Source organism: Ahaetulla prasina, chromosome 6 (genome assembly GCF_028640845.1).
Source record: "Ahaetulla prasina isolate Xishuangbanna chromosome 6, ASM2864084v1, whole genome shotgun sequence".
NCBI lineage: Eukaryota > Metazoa > Chordata > Lepidosauria > Squamata > Colubridae > Ahaetulla > Ahaetulla prasina.
In genome coordinates this window covers 63,783,044-63,809,951 of record NC_080544.1, presented here as the reverse complement: position 1 = coordinate 63,809,951, position 26,908 = coordinate 63,783,044, and positions in this window count along the sequence as shown.

The window sequence follows — 26,908 nt, the reverse complement described above, 5'->3', positions numbered from 1 at the left end:
CTTTTTATTCGAGATGCTACCACTAAATTTGACAGAGAAAGATATTGAAGGATATCAGAAAAAACTGGATAAATTTTGCAACGGTGGCAAAAGACCTAGATTAGTGAAGAAAATGTGGTATCAAAATCAAAAGGAAGGTGGATTAGGAATCCCCAAATTATTTAATTATTACTGTGCGTATGGTATCCGGATAGTGGTAAAAATACTTAAAGGTGAAGATAACTATTGGAGAGATTTAGAGTTAAGGGATATAGAGAAATTTGGATCAAGGTGGTTTTTAGATAAAGCAAATTTAAAATGTGTAAGTAGAAGTTATTGGTTAAAGGGATTAAGTAAAATGTGGAACAAATTTGTTAAAATTTTAATTCCGGATATAATCTTTTTGGGGGAGACAACTGGAATTTGGCCGATTAAAAATAATATAAAACGTAATGAAGTGATTAAAGAGGAAAATATAGAAATTATTAGAGATTGGATAAAAGTTATGGGAAATGAAAGGAGGAATAAAGAAATTATTGAAAAATTAGGGTTAAGTTGGTTTGAAAAAATACAGATAGAAAATGGACAAAAAAACTAAAGGAAAATTATTCGATAAATAGATGTGAAACTGAATTTGAATATTTAGTATCTCGGATTATGAAAGATGAAATTGGGCTAAAGGGACTCGTTAGTAGGGTTTATAAGATTATAAATTCTGATGAAAAATTACAAAGAGTGATGAGGACAAATTGGGAAAAAGATCTTAATATTGAAATACCAGAGTCAGATTGGAATGTGAATTGGAAGAGTAGAATTATGAGAACTTTATCTATAAGGATTAAAGAGCACAATTATAAAGTTGTTTGGAAATGGTATTTGACTCAGTAAGATTGTCACAAATGGAAAAAAAATTAGTAAAAAATGTTGGAGATGTGAGATGGAATTGGGGACTTATGAACATATGTGGTATAATTGTGATAAGGTTAAAAAGTTTTGGCAACAATTGGAGAAAATGATATTTGAAATGATGGGGAAAGTAATAACATTGAGAGTGGAAACTATATTATTGTTGGTAATTAAGGAAATAGAATTAACAAAATATGAAAAAGAATTGATTAGAATTATGATTATAATAGGTAGAATTATAATAGCTAGATATTGGAAACTAGATGTGATTTTTAGAATAGAAGAGTGGAATTCTGAAATGTGGAAATTAGCTTTAAATGATAAAATGACATGTGATATTAAAATTAGAAGTGGTGTGTATAAAGAAGATATTTTCTGGAAGACTTGGAAACCATTTGTGGACTTTGCGCTTGGAACATTGGACGCTTCAGTACCTGTACCTCGAGAACGTGGATTTTGGCAATCATGAGGATATATCCGAAGACCCAAATCTTCCTTTTATGTATAGCACAAGGGTGTAATAATGTATTTTTTTTTTGTTTGTTTGTTGTAAAAAAAGTAATTAAAAAAAAAAAAAGAAAAGAACAGTTGAACTATGAAATGTTAACCATTTTTATATTCCAAATGATTTTGGGTACACTTATTTCTATTAAGCAATATTAATTGTGTAAATCAACCAACATATTTTGTAACATTCAAACTGGCAGCAAAAATGTTTTCATGATTAGTTCAAACATTAAAATGCATGGTGAATATCAAATTGCTTTGAGTTTCTTAAAAAAATCAATTTCATGTGCAAACTAGACATCAATATCTAAACTAATTCTACAGATTTGTTTTTAGCCAAATTGAAAATTGATTTATGTAATTTAAAATATTAATTCCATCCTTTAAAGAAAAATAACGTATCAGAAGGATTAAGAGCTTTTCATTCCCTTGCTTTCTCTATAATCACACTGGGAGCTGCACTGCTAATAAAGATCAGAATCTGGCTCAACTTTTCTGACTCTCAGAAAAAGATTGTTTTATTATAACTTTAAACTCAGACTAAATTACATTTTAGTGGGTTGATTTATCCAGTCTTATCATAAGGACTTAGTATTTGTACTAATTTGCATGTATTTTGGAGCATTCTACCACCTAGTATAGAGTAAAGTAATCTTGGAAGTACAAATCATAATATAAATATTATGCTTGTGAATATAAAGCAATGTGAAATGTATTCTCCAAGCTTGAAGATTTTCTGTCCTTGAAATTCTTAAAGAAATAAATGTATGTACTTAACCACTTGATATTTGCAGGTAAACAGCTGAGTCAGATACTTCTAATGCCTGTAAATAGGAAAAGCTATTGGCAATTATATCCCTCTGCTACCAGTTTTTCTCTTGATTTTATTTTGTATTTCTCTTGGCAAAATTCTAGTATCGCATGATAGGTTAGCTGCTTTGGTTTGCCTGTTATTTCTTATCTATAAAATATTTGTTCTGATCTGGCTCCCAGACACGACAAACCCTCTGTAGTTAAATCAATTATTCCTTTATTAGTAGCGCCAGCAGCCCTGGCAAAAAGTATCTCTCTCTCTCTCTCCAGCAAGGAGCATGAATAGTTGTCTGCCGCACCTATTCAACTCTGCCTGCTGCCTTTTATCCCCAGAGCTAGGGTGGGGTTTTGCTAGCAGTGGTGGCTCTTCTCTACCAAGGATCAGCCCATAGATTTCCACTGCTGTCCTCTCCTCTGCCTTCTTCACATTCGTGCGTCAGGTACCAGACTCAGCTGTTCTTATTCATCAGCCACCTCCAGACCTGGAGGCTGTTGACTCTCTATCTGATGGACCACCCAGGCTCTGTCTCTTTCTCTATCTCTGACATCTCCATTCCCTCTTCCCTTCAGAGCTCCCAGGTTGCCTTGATGCTGGCCCTGACTCCCACGCTGCCTCCTCATCTGATTTAGCTGCTGGAGGGACCGGCCGCCAACAGGCCACAATACTTCTAGTGCTGAAAGCTACCAAGGGGTTTTTGGCCGCAACCTGGGTTTTATCTGTTCATAATCTCAATATAGCACATCTAACAATGATTTTTAAAATCCACATCAACCTGACTTCCAGTCGCTCCGCTCTCTCCGAAGGACGCCCTAAGGGCGCCCGTGCTGGGATTCTGTAAAAAGCCGGCGAAAACAGCGAATATCAGCTGTTTTCGCTGGCTGAAAGTACTTTCCCCAGGGAAAGGGGAAAGGAAAGAGCAGAGGAGGGATAGGTAGAACTCTCTAGAGGCCCTGTTTTCTTGGTTTGAAAGGGGGGAACTCGAAGGGGAAAGTTCCCTGGAAATCCCTCTGCAGCAGCTCCAGACCCAGCGTGTCTCTGCTTCGGCAGAAAGAAGAGAGCGACCACTTCTGCTTCAAGTGATTGTTATGGATTTTATAAGCAGACGGAACAAACACAGGAGATCAGTCATTTAAATTGCAAGTATTAAATCTGACTTCTATTTTTTTTTTAAAAAAATTCTTTCATCTACAATCAACATAATGAAACAAAATGGCATTTACTTGCTGAGAAACTGAAAGTGAATGGAGACTTTATTTTATTGTGCTGGACTGTAAGTAGAACAGAGGCTTTTTTAGGTTGGATTTTTATTTATTTTTAATTTTTAATTTTTTTTTCTCACCTGGATTTAGGTGGACTGTTGGATTATTTTAGTTTGTTTAAGTATTTCATGAGGGGACTCTCAGCAAGAACTTTGCCATGAAGGTTCTTTCAGAAGTATGGATTCGTGACTTTATACAGGATTATACAGAAAGAATGTATTTAATTATTCAAAAATACGAATTGATAAAAAATGGGGACATTTTGGATAAGAGCTTGGAGGAAATTAACCAGTGTAATCAGTACTTGGAAAATGGAATGGAGGAGATGCAAGCAAAAGTGGATAAAAATGAAGATATGATCGTGAATAAACAAGATGATGTAAAGAGGCTCTTTTTAAAAAGTTTGGATGAAATGCCTGAATCTGTGTTACAAGAGGCTGCCTCCTGAACCGAAAAAATTCACAGGGTTAATGCTTTACAAGAGCTCTCTTCCCGGACTGATGGAATATATGGCAGTAACTTGTGGATTGTTGGACATAAGGAACTATTAGGAAATATTGTGATTGACTTTTCAAAAGGAGTAATGAAGGAAAGACAGAGACTAAGGCATAAAAAAAAAGTGCAAGAGACAAAAGTATTATCCTTGAAAGAAGCTTTTTTTGAAATATTAACAGATAAAAATATTAGCGTTCCTGAAAGACTATATGTGAGAAAGATCTGGAAGAAATGGGTTGATTATATTTATTTTATTTATTTATTTATTTATTGAATTTTTATACCGCCCTTCTCCCGAAGGACTCAGGGCGGTGTACAGCCAAAGTAAAATACAAAATATATACAATTAAAACATATTTAAAATGGACCAAATTAGTAGACGGCTGACAAATTAAAATAAATTTAAAATTTAAAATTTCAAATTTCAAATATAGATTAAAACCCCCAATAAAATCAACCAATTCATGCCAGTCCCGCTTGAGTAAATAGATATGTTTTTAGTTCTTGACGGAAGGTCCGAAGATCAGGCACCTGACGTATGCCAGGGGGAAGTTCATTCCAGAGCGTCGGAGCTCCCACAGAGAAGGCCCTACTCCTGGGGGTCGCCAGCTGACATTGTTTGGCGGACGGCACCCTGAGGAGACCCTCTCTGTTAGAGCGTACGGGTCGGTGAGAGGCATAAGGTAACAGCAGGCGGTCTCGTAAGTACCCGGGTCCTTAGCCATGAAGCGCTTTAAAGGTGGTAACCTTTATGTTCCACATCTATCATAAAAGATTAGATATTTGGATTTATATTGGATTTTGACGAGGAAGGACTAAAGTTGAATAGATATTGTAATTTCCTGTATTGAAATTATATAATGTGTTGTACTGAATTGTAAATAGAATATTCTCGAAAGATCTTATGTAAGAAAGACTTGGGGGGAAAATGGGGTGATTATATGGTTTATAGAAGCTATAAGGGAGATATTCTCTGAATTGGATTGGATTTTTATGCATTAGCTGGTTTTAAATACTTTAGGATTAATCTGTTCTATTGACTTATATATTTTATTACTGTTAATTGTTAATTTTTTTGAAGGATTTTGGTTATGTAAGGAGGAAGTCAGAGCTAGAGAGGGAAAATTGGTATAATAGTTTTGGGGGAAATTTTTTTTAGCATATGTTTGTTTTATTTTTAACTATACCTTGTGTTTGCTCCGGGAAGTCAGGGGGGGAGGGGGGAGGGGGGTTTGTGAAGGGAGGGGGAGGGGGCTGGGGGGAAAGGGGGGGAATTTTTTTTTGTAAAACTTTTTGAATAAAAAAATAAAAATAAAATCCACATCAACCTTGTCATATCGTACTGCAAATATCCATGCCACCCAAATCCCAGATTGTGTCCTTCTAACTCCAAGAACCTTCTTTTTCTCAGTAGCACCCTTCCTTCCATCCAAACTGCTAATTATAAAATAGAATTTCAGCTCAGGTAGACCCAATCCCCCTTTTTCCTTACCTCTTGTAACACCTTATATTTAATTCCTGTTTCTTACCCTGCTACACAAATTTAGATCTATTCTTCTACTGTTTAAATGGTGCATTGTTTATCAAAACATGTATTCTCTGAAACAAAAACATCATTCTAGACAAGACATTCATTTTTATCACAGAAATTCTCCCAGCAATGACAATTGCAGTTTTTCCATCTTAATACATTTTTTAAAAGTTCATTCTGTGTCTTAACATGTTATTTTAAAATAACATACCAGTCATATTTGTCATACTGTTGCCCAGATAATTTTACCTTCTTCTCAATCTTAAAAATCTGTTTTACTCATTAATTCTGCTTGATGCTTTATTTTCATATTTTTGGTTAATATCTTGATTTTCTGTTGTTAATTTTGAAGCCTGCTTCATGTATCAAATTCATTAATTTGACCATTAATGTTTCAATTCCTTTAAAGGTTCTTTTAAAACCAACACCAAGTCATCTGCAAAAGCCCTTAATTTTTAAGATTTTTTAAAAAAAATTATATCTTGTCCCTCTTTAGGTATTAGTACTATATTGGCCTGTTTCCAAATCGCTGGCATTTTTGTTCCCTGTAGAATAAATTCATTCTGTTTTGTAAAGGTTGTAAAAGTTCATCCACAAAACATTTATAATAAGAATCTGATAATTCATCTGGTCCAAGCATCTTCTCGATTTAATCTTTGATACAGCTTCAGAAATTTACCTTATTGTTATAGGTCTGTTCATAATCTCTTTGTTTCTCTGCACTCCTCAGTAAATTTTGTTTATTTAAATATGCATCTATTTTATCCAGAACAATATCACTTCCTTTGTACAAGATGGAATAATATTGATGAAATGCTTTTTGTACAGTCATGTTAGCCATTAATTCAGTATCTCCCTCTTGTAATTCCCTTGTATCGTTTTCTTTCCCTTTTCTTTTTGTAATTTATATGCCAACCAATTCCCTGGTTTGTTTGCAAACTCTTTTTTTTTTGCTTCAGTTTTGTTTTTATTTCCATTTCTCTTACTGTTAGCATAGATAACTCATTCTAAAAGCTTAATTTGTTGAGAAAAACTATTTTCTCTGGAAATTTCTTTAGTTCATCTTCTTTTCTCTTTATTTTATCCAATAGCATGTAGTTTCTCTTGACTCTTTCTAGTTCATTTTTATATTGTATAAAATAATCTCTGATGAAAATTTTATTTGCTTCCTAAAGTATTCTTAAAACACCTTTACTTAAGCTATTTTCAAAAATTCTTTTAATTTTTTTATAGTCCTCTATTATTGCTTCCTTCTGTAGCAACAATTCATTTAGTCTTCATCTACAAGAGCTAGATTTCCTTTTATAAATCAAACTCACAGGATTATGAGCCAAATAAAAAGGTCTTTGGTAATATCTTTACTTTAAAAATCTTAGTAGCAAAATTTGTTGAAAGCCAAATAATATCTATTCTTTAAGAAAGTGAAATTTGTTATCTAGAAAAAACACTGTTTGGGGGGAACTGCATTAAGTGAGTTTGTAGTATGACTAGTAGATTTCATTATGGCTTGGAAGATAGCTTATACTTAACTCATATTTTTAATATATGCTCTAAACTATTCTCCAAGCAAACTTCCGAACTTATGACTAAGTAGCCAGGAGCAAAATCCAGTTTGATAAATGGATCCTCATATGAAGAATATAATTTCAAAAAATGAAACCTATGCATAATAATTGCTTCTTTGACCTTCCTTTGTCATGCTATGGTCACACTAACTCATGCTGACTCCATGTTTATAATTATAATAACTTCTGAATTTCAGTTAATGACAAAAATGAAAGATACTGCCCTTAACTTTTGCTAGATGGCTTCTTATAGGCCCCAAGTTGTCTTGTATGGTAAATAAAATGGTAAATAAAAGAAGACGAGCATGTGCTGTTATGTTTTGAACTTTGGTTTGTTTGTGGGTTTATGTTCTTATGAACTGGTTGTGCCTTGGTCAGTAAGGAAAGTGCTGTTATTATTCCTTCTACTAACTTAGTTCACAGAAGTTTCAGGCAATCTGTTAACTATAACTTTCTTTTTTCAAGAACTTCAGTTTGATTTTTCTTCTTCATACTCTTTTCATTGTCTCTTAATCTCAGTAGTGACCTCACATTCTCCAAGTAAATGTCAAATCATAATAACTTCTCCACTTTGTTCTAAAAAACGTGATCAAGATTCCCTTTTTGGAAAAATCTCATTAGTGAGAGTACATCTCTTTTTAATTGCTCCACTGAACCCTTTATGCCCTCTAGGGATATCTTCACATCCATTGCTCACTGCATTGTCATGTTGATAGGTTTCACTTGTGACTCATCTGAAGTCTGTTTGCAATAGACCTTCACCAGATAAGTTAGACCACATTTTTAAAAACCAATCTAGTTCACAGCATTGTTTTGTTGTTAGCAGAAAGCACCCCAGTGTCTATGGACATAAATATCTTTAGTTAAGCTTCTCTTGTGCAGAAATATGCAGCTGCTAGTGTGTCTTTCTTGTTTTGATAAAGACTATTTAAAGACTATTTTTGTCATAGATGGCAGGTTACTGTTGGAAGATGTACAAATGAACAAGCTAGATTGCTAAATAATAGAAATCCTCAGTATTCTGTTTTATTGCTGTCTCCTCCACCTTGCTGAGGAGAACAGGCTATAATTGACTAACTCTTACTACAATGGTTGATTTTGACAAATGAGATTGGGGCAAAATTGTTATGCATTGATTTGCAATGTGATTGACTTTACTGAACCTAATTATAATTTGATGGTTTATTACGTGACTATTATTTGTTCCCTTTATGCATTATTGCCTCAATATAGTTTAATTATTACTTTGTTTTTATACATTGTAGATTAATTGTTTTTGTTGAATTTCTGTTTTATTTCAGGATTGTTGATGTAATTTGCCTGAATCATTATATTTGCCATTCAGTAAAATTAACAGTGACATTAATGTAGACTTCTTTAGCTGTTGACTTTTTTCTAGGGAGACTGCCTAAAATTATAACTAAGGGTTGCTTAAGAGACAGTCTTGGCTATGTATTAACTGTAAGAAACTGCTAGATAACTTATTTATTTATTTATTTATTTATTTATTTATTTATTTATTTATTTATTGCATTTGTATACTGCCCTTTTCCCGAAGGACTCAGGGCGGTTTACAGCCAATTTAAAAGATACAATAAATACACACTAAAAACAGACTAAAATTTATATAAATAATGGCCAAAATATTTAAAAACTAATTAATAAAAAAAACTAACTTAGTGGGACTAAGGAAATATTAGAGGTTTCTGGGACGAGTTGATAAAAAATAAACAGAGAGAAGCAGAATGAGGTGATTGGAATGAGATCTGTCTATAAGAACTGTAAGTAATAAATATTTATTGCACAAGGGCAGCAAATGGCTGGTAAAACTACCCTAATACATGAAAGAACAATGCCAAGAAATACAAAACATGCAGAATCTTCCTTCCTTTTTCTCACTTTAAGGAGATTTAAAAAAAAAAATCTTAGTGCTGCTGGTCTTCTTTTTCCAACATAGTAGAAAGTTAATTCTAGCTCTATAGAAATGATGGATATCATCCTATATTCATAGACTAAGTGTATTCAAGATGCACAATACAGGTTAATTTATAGAAATTCAACTGCTCCAGACATTAATGCTCAAAACTTGGAAAATCTATTTTATAGTATGGGATAATACTGTTAGTATAACTATTTAGGTATAATTAAATAGTTATACTAACTATTTAGTATAACTATTTATACTTCTGTTAGTATAACTATTCTGTTAGTATAACTGTTTAGATATAAATTAAAACCCAACCCTAACTTTGTAAAGAAATCCTAAAGCAAAAATAGCTCAGAAAAACCATTATATCATTATTTCCTTTATGCCTTCTTAATACAGAATGATTCTGGAACAGAAATAATTAAAAAGGTAAAAGGTAAAGGTTTCCCTCGCACATATGTGCTAGTAGTTGCCAAACATTATTGGAAGATTGAATCTGGGTTGGTTAACTTCCCAGATTACATTATTATTATTAGAACTTTAAGCTTAACTTCTCACTTGCCTTTTTGACAGCCTAAGAAAATACCAAATATTCAGACTGATTTTAAATAATATACATCTGCAAAAATATATAGTACTTAATGTTGGGAACGTTGATTCAGATAGGTGATGAGTAAATGTACATGTCTGAAACAGCTGGGGATTCAATGATGTTTAAGACCTTGAAGCACTCTTATACAATGAAGCATCAACCAAAATCGTATGCATGGGTATAATGAAATGCAAAAAAAAAAAAAAGTCATCTGTGAGAAAGGTAGTTTATACAGTATATCTAGGCAAGTTTCAAGCTATTCAATCCACAAAGAAAGGTGATAACTAACAGTTCATGCATCTTAAAGTCTGAAATATGGAATCTTGAACTAAAAATTTGGGCAACAAAAGAGGGAGCATACTTGGACCTACTTGTTTATTTCTTGTTGAAATCCATCACAGGCTGAGAAATTCTCAGAGGTAAAGTCTAAATGTCTTAAATTTCCAAGGTTGAAAAATACTGGACTAGATTATTTATTATTGCTAAGATAATTAATGGACACATCCATAAAATGGCTAGCAGTTGACAATCACTGTCATTTGAATTAGGATTTTTTTGGTGAGTATTTCGTTGAAATGAATGCTTCTGTGTACAATTTTATGTGCAAGCAATTGTCCGTAACAATGCATTTTTGTATGCTATTTTCACAAAAGATAGGCTTTATTATTTGTTCTCAATATGTAGGTTTTATAATGCATTTTTAAAAAATTGATTAACAGCATTGTAAAATTTGGAAAAGCATACTTTTCAAAAAATAATTAAGTTTTAGTTTGCATACTGAACAGATGTTTCCTCTGTAGCTTCTATGTTTTGCAAGATGATGATTGGAACGATAAGCGATGTTTTTGCTTTATCTATTAGACTAGCAGAAGCTCCATCTGAAAACAGTCTGGATTGGAGATGCTCTTATAATACCCTGGAGAAAATCAAGCAAGTTGGACAAGAAACTACAAACTATAGTACTATTCTGACTTGATAGAAAATATTTTTAGATATTCAAGATGTTCCTAATCCTGGCTATCCAAAGGAGAAAGAAACAGTGGCAGAAATAGATAATACTTCAATTTCTTCATCAATGATTTGCAAAACAGACCACTATAGAAAACATGTAAACAATAGATGGTGTGCCTTCACGGTTTTCATTCTAATTTCAGAAATAGATGGCTGGCACACCCCTTCAAGGACCTTTAGCAATAGACTCTGTTAGTTATATTGGACTACAAGACCCCAGGGAAGCACAGAGGGAAACCACCTTCAGCTATTTGATTTATTTAGTTTACCCTATTCATCATCCTCATTTTAAAGGACAGTTTCCAGATTGTTATTGGCTGTTGCAGTATTCAGTGACCCTACTATGATTACATGAAGAAAAATGGTATAATCAACTTCCGCTCTGACTAGTCTTCAGTCTGGTAGCTGAAACCAAGCCCCCTAGTGTTAATCATAACATTTATTTATTTTTTTAATAATCATCTTCTTTGGTTGCATCAGAGTCAGCAGTACTCAGGCAATAAATAATTACATGAGAGAAAATAAGTAGTAGGAAAGGAAGTTATTATTGATTTTCATGGGTATGACTAAATTCCCTCCTGTACTTAATTTTTCCTCTGATAATAAAGTAGACACGGTGCTTTTCTTCTAATTTCCTTTGAATGGAAATGACTTCATCAAGATATTTCAGATTAAATCAAGCCCTTCTCTTCTCAATTTACCCATGAGATTTGTTTAATCACTGGAGCATTCGTCTGCTTAGAGAGCAAAGGAAAAGGCAAAAATGTAAGCTCTTTCCAGATGGTGTTTAATTTGAGTAGAAATAAAGGGCTCCTATTTATTTTACTGCAACCTCTGCTGGAGTCGATCAAAGTACAAATTTCAAAAAACGTAGATTATTCTTGGTGACTTAATCACAACTAGCTTGGAAGCTAGAATTGGCTATTTCTTTTTAGTTATTCTTCATGCATACTCTGTTTCTTTCCTACCTACCTTTTAAAAACAAATGAAGAAGATTTTGTTCCTTTCAACCATGTGCCAAATATTCAAAATGGGATGGGATACCATTGTAATTCTTCTCAGGTGCAGATAATTGAGTATGGTCTGTCAGTTCACAACTTTTTAATTATCACTTTAGGCACAGAGTGGACAGCTTTTGTAAATGAGCTAAACTTTCACAGTGAACTTTCATAAATGAGCTAAATATTCACAGCAAACTTTGAACACAGCAGCATTCCAGTCTTTTCCTTTTAAAAAAATGAATTTATAATGTCAAATCTCTTGTTTGACATTCTGACTCCTCTTTCTAAACTCAAACTCACTATTGTATAATGCAATGTTCCCAGTACTGTGTATGCCATAAATATGATTATATCCTTAATTTTAAAAAATGACAAATTGTTATTAAAAATTTTAAAATTTATATATTTTTTATTTTTTTAAAAGGTTGCTGACTAGCAAAAAAGTTTAATAGAGCAAAGAGAATAATTCTGGTGGCCTCTGGTGGCTCAACAGACTAATGCAGTCTGTTACTAACAGCAGCTGCTTGCAATTACTGCAGGTTCAAGTCCCACCAGGCCCAAGGTTGACTCAGCCTTCCATCCTTTATAAGGTAGGTAAAATGAGGACCCAGATTGTTGGGGGCAATAAGTTGACTTTGTATATAATATACAAGTGGATGAAGACTATTGCTTGACATAGTGTAAGCCGCCCTGAGTCTTCGGAGAAGGGCGGGATATAAATGCAAATAAAAAATAAATAAAAAATAAAAATTCTATTATGATAATCTTGTAAATTATAATGTATTTTCTTAAAGCTACAAGAGGTCTGTTTGTGAGCCTATCATAGAAATTTAAGGAAGAGTGTTTCACAAATTATTTTTACATAACAATGATCTGTTTAAAATTAGAAAGTGGGAGTCTAACAAAAGGGGAAAAGTATCTTTTACAGCTGACCTGGCATTTTTATCTGTATTATTGCTCTCAAAAATAAACTCTTCTACTTCAAGCAACAGCCTACTTTCTACATTCTTTAAGTCCTGGCTCAGAACAGACCCAGTTTTTTTCCTTCTAACATGTCTTTGAGAAGTTTACTTACGGATTAAAATTAAAATGCCTTGACTTGTTATAACTGTCAAAAAGACTAGAGTCAAGATTGTTTTTTTAAATGATATGCATACTGTACATACATATTGATTTTATTTGATCTGTGTGTTTAATATTATTCCTTGTAGTTAATAGTATAGTCTTGAACACAATACCCATTGAATTCAAATAGTGAGAATTGCCAGGGAATTGGTAAGTATAACTTTTAAAATGTGTTCTGTGTGCTAAACCAGGGGTCTCCAACCTTGGTCCCTTTAAGACTTGTGAACTTCAACTCCCAGAGTCCCTCAGCCAGCAAAGCAAAGCTGGCTGAGGAACTCTGGGAGTTGAAATCCACAAGTCTTAAAGGGACCAAGGTTGGAGACCCCTGTGCTAAACAACACTAAACAAGTAAGGTTTTTTTCTCTCCTTTTGGTATAAATATTTGTCAAAAGTCTAAACTGCAGGAAGTTACTTCATAAATTTATAAAGCATAATTAATATGAGCTCTAGTATTTCATGAAGAATATATAAAAACACTTAAATAAAATTAAACAAAATATCTTAGCAATTATAAGTGTGGCATTCTAGACTCCTTACTATGTTTTGAAGTATGCATTAAAACAGGACATTTTTGTAGTGCCTGAACTTTAGACTGCTTGAGGTGTGTGTAAAAGTAACTAAGTCAGTATAGTTTAAAATGCTTTTCATCCTTATTCATTAGCTTGAATAGATGGTATTTCTTGAGACCCATTGAAACAGACAAATGACTTCAACACAGATAGCATTTGAAGGTCTGGGCAATGGATTCACAGGAGAGACAGAGAAGTTGAGTTTTCCATTGTCTACAGTGTGATATAGAGTGAACAACCCTATTCAGAGTTTCTGGGCTCTGTTTCAATTTACACTGCTCATTAATGTTAAAAGTGTTTTACAGGATGCTTTAGAAAGATTTATGATATCACTTGCCAACTGAGTTTTTCTGCTTTCTACTTATCAAAAAAAAATAAAAATTAGTTTGCACATGGATAAACATGTGGAAAGACATCCCACATTAAAAAAAAAGCAGTACTCGGAATCCATCAAGATATATTTTTCCAGAATATTTGACTTCTGACCTGACAGTGGCCATTTTTCAAAGAAAGGGCTTCAAAGAGACATTCCTTTGTAAAACTGCTAAGTGGAATTTACTGGCAAGTTTGATTACATTTGTTTAGATCTTCATCAAGTCTAAGCCAACTTTTTTCCACTACAGATGGGAAATTAGCATAGCAACACAAGTACAGCAGAGCTATTAAGACCATCACCAATTACTGCTATTGTAAGTAAGCTTCTTTTGTTTATAGATGTTAGTTACCTTTGCAGATATTTCTTTCTGCAGCTGTCTTTGATTGCTGCAGAATTCTTTTAGGTTACATTTTCATTGTGATTTTCATTCACTTTTGCATATATTTTGTAAAAAAGAAGGGTCATATTATTAAAATAGATAATAATGTAATCATTATACAACTGTACATTTAAGAGTCTCAGAACTTTGCTTCTTTTTCACATCACTGTTTTTGATTCCTATCCCCTTTGTGCCTGCATATTTATGTATCAATACCAAAGAATAACCTTTCATATATTTGATGAAGCTGGCATGCAGGTCCTTAAAAACTATGGAAAAGTACTTAATATACCACAACATTTTTTGTGCCCATTTGCACAAATGGCATTTGCAATCTGGATCCTTATCCTACCAAGCTGATAAAAAGTGTCATGTTAATAAAAAAAATGCTATTTGGGTAAGAGAAAAATATTTTTTGTAGCATTTTTAGTAATCTGGTCATATAATCAGGTAATGTACCCACATTCTGTGTGTATCAAGTGCGTGAAATGAAAATCAGCACAGATGTTTAAAATCTTTTTACTTAAAGAAAAGTAGGCATAACTTTCAAAAGTCAGGAGGGGTTAAAAAAAGAGCAAGATTTTGTAAATATAATTGTGCACAATATGAGTACTTATGAAAAATTGTCACTCAATCAATATGCAATAGGGTCTCTCACACATCATAACTATATTTCTTAAAGGCTAAAGCATTAAGCATATTTACCATAATGAAACAATTGTTGGAAAAATGAAGCTTGAAAGCTTTTTATTTGAATACTTATGAGGTTTCTGCATTTGAAAAGATAACAGTCTCTTCTGTTGGAACAGCATTAACTACATGTTAATATTTATGTTCTTGGAATAAGCAGTTTTTCTGACCTGGCTCCAGGAAGCAGATGGAACAGGTCACTCAGAATCATTGATACAAATAAACTGCCTTTATGAAAGTGTGGACAAAAATTAATAAAATACATTAGCAAGAAAAAACCTCACACATTTTTATCACAACTCTTTGATTGCCTTTTATTTTTTCTTGTTAAAGTTTTATGTTAACTTTAATATGATATGTTACTAATATATACTGATAAAACGTTTCTTTTAGTTATCTAACCATGTTTAAGGTGGATAATACTATGATTTCTTGATATCTTGCTGCTTTTGATGAAGATACATCTGAATGGCATCAGCTTAGAGAAAATTTCAATAGGCACCATATCTATCCATTATATTTCCACATAGAATTGAGATTAGAGCTGAAAAGAGAAGCAATCATCCATTCTTAGCAATAGAAATATTAGATTTCAAACCACATCACACATTCTTTATTGCTTTTGAAGACTGTCCAGAAATCTGTTACATATTTCTGTAAAATATGATAGTGTGGCTAATAAATGAGGCCAGACTTAAAAAGCATACAGTATATCACAACACAAAAGGGTGTTGAATCCAAGCCTCTGCACAAAGCCGGAATCCAATCAAAAGATTCACCCCAAGGTATTTAGCTTCTGCTTGAATGCAGTCAGTAAAGTGCCCATCACTTTCCTAAATAATGGATTCCACTGTTAAACTATTCTTAGGAATGTTTTTTTAATATTTAACAAGGCAATTAACATTTATTAACATAATTAATAAGGCAATTCTTCCATGTTATCTACTTTGAGATAATAGAAACATCCCGCTTGGTAGGTCATGTAGATTGGTCTGCAGTTCTTTGTATCTTGTTTTTCTTCCTTTTTTGAAAATAGTTACTTTACCCATTTCCCAATACTTGGAAAAGCTATGTTTATTTATTATTTATAAAACCTTTTATGCTATTTAAAAACAAATCCAACTGAAAATTAATGGATTATTTCAGATAATCTATGTATTGCAAGACTCTTTAAAATAATCAATTTAAACAAGGAAGATCAGCAAATTTCTTCTCTCCTCTTGGATATAATGAGTCCTGGGTCAATACAGATAGTCCTCAACTTATGACCACAATTGAGCCCAAAATTTCTGTTGCTAATCAAGACATTGGTTAAGTGAGTTTTACAATCTTTCTTGCCATAGATCACTTCAGTTGTTAAGTTAGTCACACCATTGTTAAGTGAATCTGGCTTTCCCTTTGACTTTGCTTGTCAGAAGGTCACAAATGGTGATCACTTGATCCTGGGACACTGCAACCGTAATAAATATGAGTCAGTTGCCAAGCATTTAAATTTTGATTGTGTGTCCATGGGGATGTTGCAATGGTTGTAAGTGTGAAAAACATTTTTCAGTGCTGTTGTAGCTTTCAGTCACTTTTTTCAGTGTTGCTGTAACTTCAAACGGTCACTAGACAAACTGTTGTAAATTGAAACAACCTGTAGATTTTTCCTTACCTATGTCTTTATTAAGCTTAAACTATAATAAATCTTCTTCAACTTACTATTCACAGTTGTCTACTAGTCTTCTTTGGAAAGCAAGCTAAAATTGTACTAAATTAGTTTTGTCTTTCCTTCACCCCATCCCAGATACCCATTTGCTATCCAATTTATTTGACCTTTTATTATAGATGAATATGAATAAGTAATTGTCGTTGTCCTTAATATCCTTCACTAAATTCATGTCATTCTAAATTTTATCTTGCCTGACATCAACTCTATAATTCTGGCCTACCTGTGTGTATTAGGATTTTTTTGGGGGGAGGGGGATTTTTTTTGGTGTATTTTGGAGGAAGTATTTTTTGCTTCCTCCAAAATATACCAATATAATGTCTTTGCTAAGCTTTTAATGCAGCCTCTTTCATTTGTCTTTCTGTCTTCTTCCTCATGTCTCTTGTTGATATTATTCATAACTGGGCTTTTTACATGAGCCATTACTGTCCTGAGCCAATTTTCACATTAACTTCTGGTCACCAATCCTATTCAGTAACACTCTGGATTTGCCAAAATTTTCTTTCTTGAGTTCTAAAATACACATACGAGTATTTTCAGCTTTGGTTTGCATAAAATCAAGAATGTCAACATTAAATGCCCATTTTCTCCCAAAGTTCCTACTTATTTTATTTGTGTATGAAATCTTCTCTATTAGTGAGGACAGGGAGAACAAATCCCTTTCTGCCTACCTTTTTTTTTTTTTTAAAAAGGAAGCTTTATTTAAGACATCAAAAAAATTGGACAACCTATGCTTAATATGTGGATGACATTTCTCAGATAAGCATAAGCTGTCAAAGAGGTATGGTGAAATATTGTAATGATATCTGAAGACTGGATGATATGGATTAGTCATTGCCAATACTACAACAGTAATGTTGATATATAATGTTTAGCATTGTTAATCATTAATTGCTAATTGTTAATTGATCATTAATCAACCATTAATGCTTAGTTGTGTTGGGAAAGCCAAAGATTTCATGCAAAATGTGTCCTCAAATTTGTTGGAAATATATATGGATATAGATAACCCTACGATATATTTGAGACAAGTTCAGAAGAGTTAGACGAACAATGGAATGACATACCATTGCCAACCCTCATGAAGATTTGGGAATTCCTTTACATCTTAAGATCTTACACTGCTGTGATTTAAGACCTATAAGTATCTGACTTATTACACATAATTATTCCTTGAGGTGCTGGAGGGATTATAATTAAAAAGACACTGTATTTCATCTTTAACAAGAATGCAATAAATCTCAAGTTTTTATAGGGAGATGTTTAATGAAATAAGATCAATAAGCAAATAAGGGAACTGAATACTTATCAAATTTGGGCTTCTTACATACATTCAGTGGAGAACAATTAAGAAGAAAGAAATTTATTATTTACCAACTTTTAGCAACAAAGTCAATCACTGCACACCAATGGAAATATCTGAATAATCCAGATCATTCCTTTCTTTATAAGATAACTTATGTGTGCTTCTTCCTATTTGATTTTATTCACTGTGTTTGTTAGCGTTTCCAAAAATTTCTCCTTGCATTTTATGTAGTATGGAGCAATCTTGGAACTGGTCCCTTCCCAAGTTTGATTTGATTTAATACCTCTTTTGTTTCTTGGTTTACTTAATATTTATCTATGTTGGTCATTTTGGGTGTATTTGTTCATTACCACCCCCTTGAGGTTAGCCATGGAATATAGTTTCCTGAAAAATGCTGCCAGTTCTATTTCTTATCTTGTATGTTACAGTTCAGTCACTTCCTTTGTAGCTGATATGTCTGTGTTTCTTCCCTTTTCCTAGTTTGATATCCTAGGAATGTATCTGTTATTTGAATGTTCAATATTCTTTTCTTTAGCAAATTTTATTTTATTTTCTAATTTTTCCATTTCCAATAAAAGAAGAATGTTGAACATTCAAATAAGCAAATACATACATAGGATATCATACTAGATAACAAGCAATTGTTGATTCACTTTTCATCTGTCGTCTTATTTTATCAGTTGTCTTTTGGGATTAGTTCTGTGCATTTGTTCTTATTTTCTTATTTTGGCGTGTCACTGTTTTTTCTGTTTATTATATTCTACCTTTTGTTTTGCTTCTAGATTAATAAAAAGATTCTTTATATTTTCTGTACGTGTTTCTCAAATGTTGGTATCAGAGATTTATTTACAAGTATTTTATTTACTTACTTACTTATTTATTTACAAGTATCTGCACCAGAAGAGTAGTTTTTCTCTGGAATGCCATACTGTATTATTAGAATTAGTCTGCATGGAGAGAATTTGTATTTCCTTAATAGGTGATATTAGAGCCTAGGAGACCCAACATCTGTCTAGTTTTGAGTATGGCTGATGTTTGCTGAGAAAAAAAGTGTAATCTCCTTGAATGTATCATATGCCAATTCACTCATCTATTGGAAAAATCTGTGGAACTTTCCAACTTTTCTCCGTTGAAACTAATTGTCCAAATTCAAAGTCTAAAACTCAATTCATGCCTCCACAAACAAATATTTCACCTTCTTCCATGTCTATTAACTTTTGAAAAACATATTTTGTAAAATTGTTCTTTATTTTTATTTAGAGCATGAATGAAAGCCAAGATTGTTATTTTACCTTTAGATTTTTCCAATACCTTAATAATAATAATAATAATAATAATAATAATAATAATAATAATAATAATAATAATAATAATAATAATAATAATAATAATATTTTAATTTGTATACCGCCCTTCTCCCGAAGGACTCAGGGCGGTGAACAGGCAGATAAAATATAAATACACACAATAATTAAAAATATCCCTTAAAAAACTAATTTAAATGCCAAAAATGTTAAAAAACGTACTCCCCCTTAAAATAACACAGTTTTAAAAACCCATCCAATAAAAATAAAAGTCAGGCTAGTCCAGCCATACGAAATAAATAAGTTTTAAGTTCGCGGCGAAAGGTCCTAAGGTCAGGTAATTGTCGAAGTCCGAGGGGAAGTTCGTTCCACAGGGTCGGAGCTCCCACAGAGAAGGCCCTCCCCCTGGGGGCCGCCAGTCGACACTGTTTGGCTGACGGCACCCTGAGGAGTCCCTCTCTGTGGGAGCGTGCGGACGATGGGAGATAGAAGCCGGCAGTAGGCGGTCCCGTAGATAGCCGGTCCTAAGCCATGGGCGCTTTAAAGGTGGTAACCAATACCTTGAAGCGCACCGGAAAACAACAGGTAGCCAGTGCAGTCTGCGCAGGATAGGTGTTATGTGGGAGCTCCGAGACGCTCCCTCAATAACCCGCGCAGCCGCGTTCTGAACTAGCTGAAGTCTCCGGGTGCTCTTCAAGGGGAGCCCCATGTAGAGAGCATTGCAGTAGTCCAGGCGAGAGGTAACAAGGGCATGAGTGACTGTGCATAAGGCATCCCGGTCCAGGAAAACTGGCGGATCAGGCGAACCTGATAAAATGCTCTCCTGGAGACGGTTGCCAAATGGTCTTCAAAGGACAACCGACCATCCAGGAGCACGCCCAAGTTGCGTACCTTCTCCATCGGGGCCAATGATTCACCCCCGACAGACAGCCGCATCTGCAGCTGACTGTACCGAGGTGCCGGCATCCACAGCCACTCCGTCTTGGAGGGATTAAGTTTGAGCCTGTTCCTCCCCATCCAGACCCGTACGGCTTCCAGACACCGGGACAGCACTTCGACAGCTTCACTGGGGTGGCCCGGGGTGGAAAAGTACAGCTGGGTGTCATCAGCGTACAGTTGGTATCTCACCCCAAAGCCACTGATGATCTCACCCAGCGGCTTCATATAGATGTTGAACAGGAGGGGTGAGAGAATCGACCCCTGCGGCACCCCACACATGAGGCACCTTGGAGTCGATCTCTGCCCCCCTGTCAACACCGTCTGCGTCCGATCAGAGAGGTAGGAGGAGAACCACCGATAAGCGGTGCCTCCCACTCCCAACCCCTCCAACCGGTGCAGCAGGATACCATGGTCGATGGTATCAAAAGCCGCTGAGAGGTCTAATAGGACCAGGGCAGAGGAGTAACCCCTATCCTGGCCCTCCAGAGATCATCCACCAGTGCGACCAAAGCTGTCTCCGTACTGTATCCGGGCCGGAAGCCGGACTGGAGCAGGTCTAGATAGACAGCTTCATCCAGGTACTGGGGTAGCTGACATGCCACCACACTCTCTACAACCTTCGCCGTGGCGAAGATTGGAGACTGGCCGGTAGTTCCTAAAACAGCTGGGTCCAGGAAGGCTTCTTGAGGAGGGTCTCACCACAGCCTCTTTCAAGGCCGCGGAAAGACCCCTCCCGCAAAGAAGCATTTGTAATCCCTGGAGCCAGCCTCGTGTCACCTCCTGAGTAGCCAGTACTAACCAGGAGGCACGGATCCAGTAAACATGTGGTGGCGTTCAGCCTGCCCAGCAACCTGTCCATGTCCTCGGAGTCACAGGATCAAAGTCATCCCAAACCACCTCAACAAGGCGGGCCTCGGAACCCTCGCCTGGATCTACCCAATTTTGATCCAATCCGTCCCGAAGCTGAACGATTTTGTCGTATAGATAACAGTTAAACTCCTCGGCACGCCCTTGTAGGGGGTCCTCCCGCCCCTCCTCTTGAAGGAGCGGGCGGGGCACCCAAACAGGGCGGCGGGCGGTTATCTGCCGATGCAATGAGGGAGGAAGCGTGGGCAACCGCAGCCCTCATTGCCACTAGGTAGGTCCTACTATGGGACCTAACTAGTGTCCGTCAGCCTCAGAGCGGCGGGATCTCCAGGCACTCTCTAGGCGTCTTCTCCGGCGCTTCATCTCCCTCAGCTCCTCGGAGAACCAAGGAGCTGGTTGAGACCGACGCCGGGTCAGAGGCCGCAAAGGCACGACACGGTCCAAAGCTCCAGCCGCGGCCCGTTCCCAGGCCGCAACTAGCTCTTCAGTCGAGTCGTGGGCCAGGTGTTCGGGAAACGGCCCAAGCTCCGTCAGGAACCTCTCCGGGTCCATCAGGCGCCTGGGACGGAACCAACGCATTGGTTCCGTCTCCCTGCGATGGTGGGTAGCGGTCAGAAAGTCTAGACGAAGGAGAAAATGATCTGACCATGACAAAGGTTCCACAACTAAATCATTTAAAACCAGATCATTAGACCACTGGCCAGAGATAAAAATCAGGTCTAGGGTACCTCCCCCGACATGGGTAGGGCCGTCAATTAACTGAATCAGGTCCATGGCCGTCATGGAAGCCATGAACTCCTGAGCTGTCGAGGATGCTACGCCGGCTGATGGCAAATTGAAATCCCCCATGACCAACAGTCTAGGGGTTTCAACTGCCAACCCGGCCAGCAACTCCAACAGCTCAGGCAGGGCTGTAGTCACGCAGCAAGGAGCCAGGTACGTGATCAACAAGCCCACCTGAGTTCTACGACCCCACTTCACGAAGAGGGATTCACACCCAGCTATCTGAGGCACAGTGGTTTCCCTCGGCTCAAGACTCTCCTTAATGATAACCGCCACCCCTCCACCCCTACCCTGGGCCCTCGGCTGATGGAATGCTCGGAAGCCTGGTGGGCACATCTCCACTAGGGGGACCCCTCCTTCGGTGCCCAGCCAGGTCTCCGTAATTCCCATAACGTCTGCGGTCCCTTCCTGAATAAGATCTGAAATCAGGGGGGCTTTATTAACCGCGGACCTGGCATTACATAACATCAGCTGGAGGCCCAGATCCCGATTATCCTGGCCACTCGGGTCACGGGAAATTTCTGGGGGGCCGGAGCATGCAATCGCTCGTAAACAGCGAGGGCGAGCCCCCAAAACCTGATGTGGCCCCCCCCTTCCGTCATATCTGCCTCTCCCACTTACCGTTGTAATAGCTCGACCCTGACAAACTGGAACGACACCCCTCGCCATAACCCCAGGACCTATTAAGTTACCGCCGCGAACACATGGTGGACCAAGCCCCCTCCCTGACGGGCCCATCCACCCCCCAAAACCCAACCCGTCAGTTTCCCTCCCCCCCTTAAAATTCCCCTTAAAACTCCCCGGTAAAAAGCGATTAAAACAGTTCATTAAAAATCCCCTAAGCCTCCTAGATTTCGCATGCCAACTCTCGGGGTTCCAAAACCCGTCCTCGAGATGTGCCCTCGATAGTGTGGAGGGCCAGACCTGCGAGAGAGGGGAATCTCGCAGGGCAAGAAGGTCCGCAGTTGAGAATCTTTGCATCAATAAAAATACAGTACAGTCAGCAGTCCATCCAAGCCGGTCAAGATGTCAAAATGTCATTGCAGCAAGACTAGGCTCCCTGGCTGGCGAGATGGACCATGGACTTCCAGGATTCCGTGGGGCCGTTATTCTACCCCCAAACCCAAACGGCCCCACTTTCCCAGGTCCAGATGACAAGCCATTCTCCTCCAAGTCAGTCCATACGGCCTTGGTGTTAAAGTCAATGTGGGCCTTGATGTCAAAAAAGGGGGTCTAAAAGAGGGTCAGCCTCGCCTCCAACTCCTCCCTCAGCGGGCCGAACCCTCCAGATGACACATCCGACCCCCTGCACTACCGCTCAGCGACTGATCTTCTCCTGTCTCCTCCTCTCTGGCAATGATGGAAAAAAGTTCTCAAAAGTTCTCAAACGTTGATAGAAGGTCCTCAGCCCCTGGGAGTAGGGGAGGCCGTCCGCCGCCGCTGCCACCGCCGGCGGAACCCAAAGGCCAGGCGCAACCGCCGCGGCCATCACCCCAGCCAAGGCCCACCAGAGGCCCACCAGAAGACCAGAAGAAACGCCGAGAGAAACGCCAAAAGCCGAGGGGAGAAAGTCCGGCCAGGCCCCCTCCGGCATCGATGAAAAAACTCTTAGCCCCTGGGGAAGGCCGCCGCCGCCGCCGCCAGACCCGAAAGTCATACAGCGACCGCCACGGCCGTGACCGCCATCCCAAGCAGGCCAAGGAAGACACCGAGGGAGCCGCCGAGCCGCCGAGGGAGCCACAGAGCTACAGAGCCACCGTCGCACTGCCGCCGAGCCACCACAAGGCCACCGAGCCCACCGCCAAACGACCGTAGGCCCAGGCAGGCCATGGGAGGCATCGAGGACGCCGCTGAAGCCGCCGAAGCCTCCGAGCCCACCAGCTGTTCTGAGGCTCCCGAGGGAGGCGCTGAGGGAGCCGCCAAGCAGCTGAGCCCACCGCCGAGCGGCCGCCGCCCCAAGCAGGCCATGGAGACGCCGCCTCAAACAGGCCGCGGAAGCCGCCGGAGCCGAAGCCGCCGAGACCGCCGAGCCCATCAGCTGTTCCGAGGCTCCGGACCCGGCCAGCCCCAGCCCAAACGCCGCTTCAGATGTTCTCCCAGCAGGGTCCGGGACCGAGAGGGCCCAAAAACAGACCCTCTCGGTCCCAGACCCCCGGAAAGGCCGCCAACTGCACCACCGAAGATCCTCAACGCGCCATCTTGGCGCATGCGCAGTAAAAGCTGATGACTTGATATATATTGTTATTCCATTTTTCTTGGCTTCTTCGATGGCTCTATATTTTGTCTTTTGCTTTAACAAATGAAAATGTCCCATTTTATGTCTTTTTTTCCTTTTTTTTTGTAGACAGACAATATCATTTTGATTTTTTCAATTTGTTAAACTTTTTGATACGTTTTTGTTGTGATTAGACATTCAGCCTAATTAATATTGTCTCCATTTTAAAGTCAGTCCAGTGCTGCTGCTGTATCCAGTTTCCAGCAGGATTGGCAGGATTTGGTTTTGTAAATGATAAAATGAATTCCACATGTTTTGAAAAAATAATTTTAAGTTGACTTATATAAGAATATAGAAGTTGTTGTACGTATTTCAATGGAACATAAATATAATTTACAATAATTTACATTAAATAAAATTAATTGTAAAATACTAATAAAAAAAATATTAGTACGTCATATCCTTATTGATGCAGTAGCTATGATTTTTCTAGTATATGTGTGAACAATTATTTTTCTACATCCTTCTTTCACTTTGGTTGGCTTTGTTGGTACAAGGTTTGATGGATTATAGGAGGCTATTTTGTAGTAGTGAATAGAGAAATTGTCTTTTCAGTGGTGTATGAATATTGATAAAGCTACTTAAATATCTCTAGTCTGCAGTACAGCAACCATTTGCAGACCAATCAACATCATGCTTCATCATGTAATTAAATAAAGACTTTGTTCAATTTCATATTTGCATGTTGCTCCATTTCTCATTATTAGGGTCTTTACAACATCATATGTCAAAGGAATAACCAGACTAGTTTTTTGTAGCACAGATAATTCAGAACCTGGTGATATTTGTTTTTGCTATCAAAATAAAGGCTTTTAGTCCAGCCTGGAGTTAGTACAATGAAACCAAAAAGAACCTTGGATTTGCTGCTGGAGCAGAAACTGAAGCAACCTGTCCTGGGTCAGTTTTTGCTTCCATCCAACATGAAAACCAAAGGGAAAGGCATGGCCTCTGGATTCATTGCATACTATGTGATATTCTTTATTTTGATCATAGTGATTTCACAAGTGATTTTAACATATGGTTGGATTGATATTATTGATTATGTTAATATAAATGTTGCAAGCAGCTATAAAATAAAGTACAGGTAGTCCTCAACTTACAATAATTCATTTGGTGACTATTCAAACTTACAGCAGTACTGAAAAAATGATTTATGACTCTTTTTCCTACTTTATGACCATTGTAGCAATCCCACAGTTACATTATCAAAATTTGGATGCTTGGCAGCTTTAATTAAGTTACTAACTTAACTGTAGTAATTCAAATGGGGCAAAACTCACTTAACAAATGTCTCGATTAGCAAAATAAATTTTGGGGTCAATTGTGGCCATAAGTCGAGGACTACTTATATTGACTTTAAAAAACAAATTGAACATTATGCTGTCCTAACTTCTGCACCAATGTGCTTTTACTAAACATATGGTTTTTAAATGTATGTGTGTGTATATGTATGTGTGTGTGTGTGTATACACACACACACACACACACACATATATGTATATATATATATGAAAACAAATGTATATATTTCTGTATACATACACACATACACACACACATATACATATATACATACATACACACACACACACACACACACATTTCAAAGCAAGAGGCAGCTGCTATAGAAATTCAGTACTCTACCTGAATGTTGATATGATGAAGTTATTTTTAAACATATGAGAAAGTTATCCTTAAGCCCTTTGCTTACCCAGTTAATACTTTGATGGCATGAAAACATTGCCATCTGTTTCTACCTGTGAGAGCATGCAGACTTATTTTAATCAAATGACATGCTGTGATTGTGTTTGGCTTGTCCAATCATCCCGATATGCAACAGCTTAGTGGAAACTGTGCACTGATCATCATAATCCCACACTGAAATTTATGGCAATGAATATATAAAAAGCCTTATAATGTTTGCCATTGGAGCAGCAATGGAAAATCTTTGACAAGGCACCACTGGGACTTTCATTTGACAGCAGGAAAAAAGATTTGTTCCTTTTTTTCCAGACAACCTGAACCACAGTAGAAACTCAGAAAGCACATATGCTTTCTATGCTAAATCAGTGGGCTACATGTCAGGAAGAATTGTTTTTATTCATAAAGAGTATTATTCCAAGGATCTAGAAAGCTGGCATATCTTGCTTACCTGAATCACAAATTCAAATTTCAGGTTTAAAAGGCTTGCTACAAATGTTCAGTACAAAATTAATTGTGTAGTAGAAGATTTAATCTCAGGTTTAAGACTACATATCATAGCAAGAAAGCAAGAGTGTGTTCATTAGTCATTATAATTCCTTTGTTATGTTTTGTAGCAAAGATATACTTCGCCCAAGCAGGGAGGAATTTTTTGAGGTTTTCCCTTCCTTCCTTCCTTCCTTCCTTCCTTCCTTCCTTCCTTCCTTCCTTCCTTCCTTCCTTCCTTCCTTCCTTCCTTCCCATAAATAATATTATTAATACCAGAATAGAAAGAAACAATCCAAGTTCCTATTTATCTTCAAAGTTAGTTTTAAGTGTATACAACATAGATTAGGAGGTTTACTTTAAAACATTTTTGAAAGAAACCACATTTGTGTTAAAAGGGGAGCTGGATTCTATTTTGTACAGGATGTCTGCCTGCTCCAAAGAAGATAATTGGCTTGAAATGTACTGTATATGTAAGAGATTAAGACATCTATGTTTTTTAAAGAGAGCTATTCATCTTTCCTCATATTCTTTTTAATTAGCAAATATTTCCCAAATTCAAGGAAGATAGTAGCGGATGAGGATGAAATAAATTCTTCCATAGAAGTTGTCAAAAGTGTAATAATATATTTCTATTGCCAATTTTTCTGCAACCTGGCATGCTGGTAGCAATCAATATGAACTTGTGATTAATTTATTGTGGGATGAAAAAAAGGTAGACAGACACATTTTTTACAGTTTTTTTAAAAAACTGGAACAGTTAAACAATATTTTATTTTAACAAAATATTGTTATTTTTATTTTAGTTTTTTA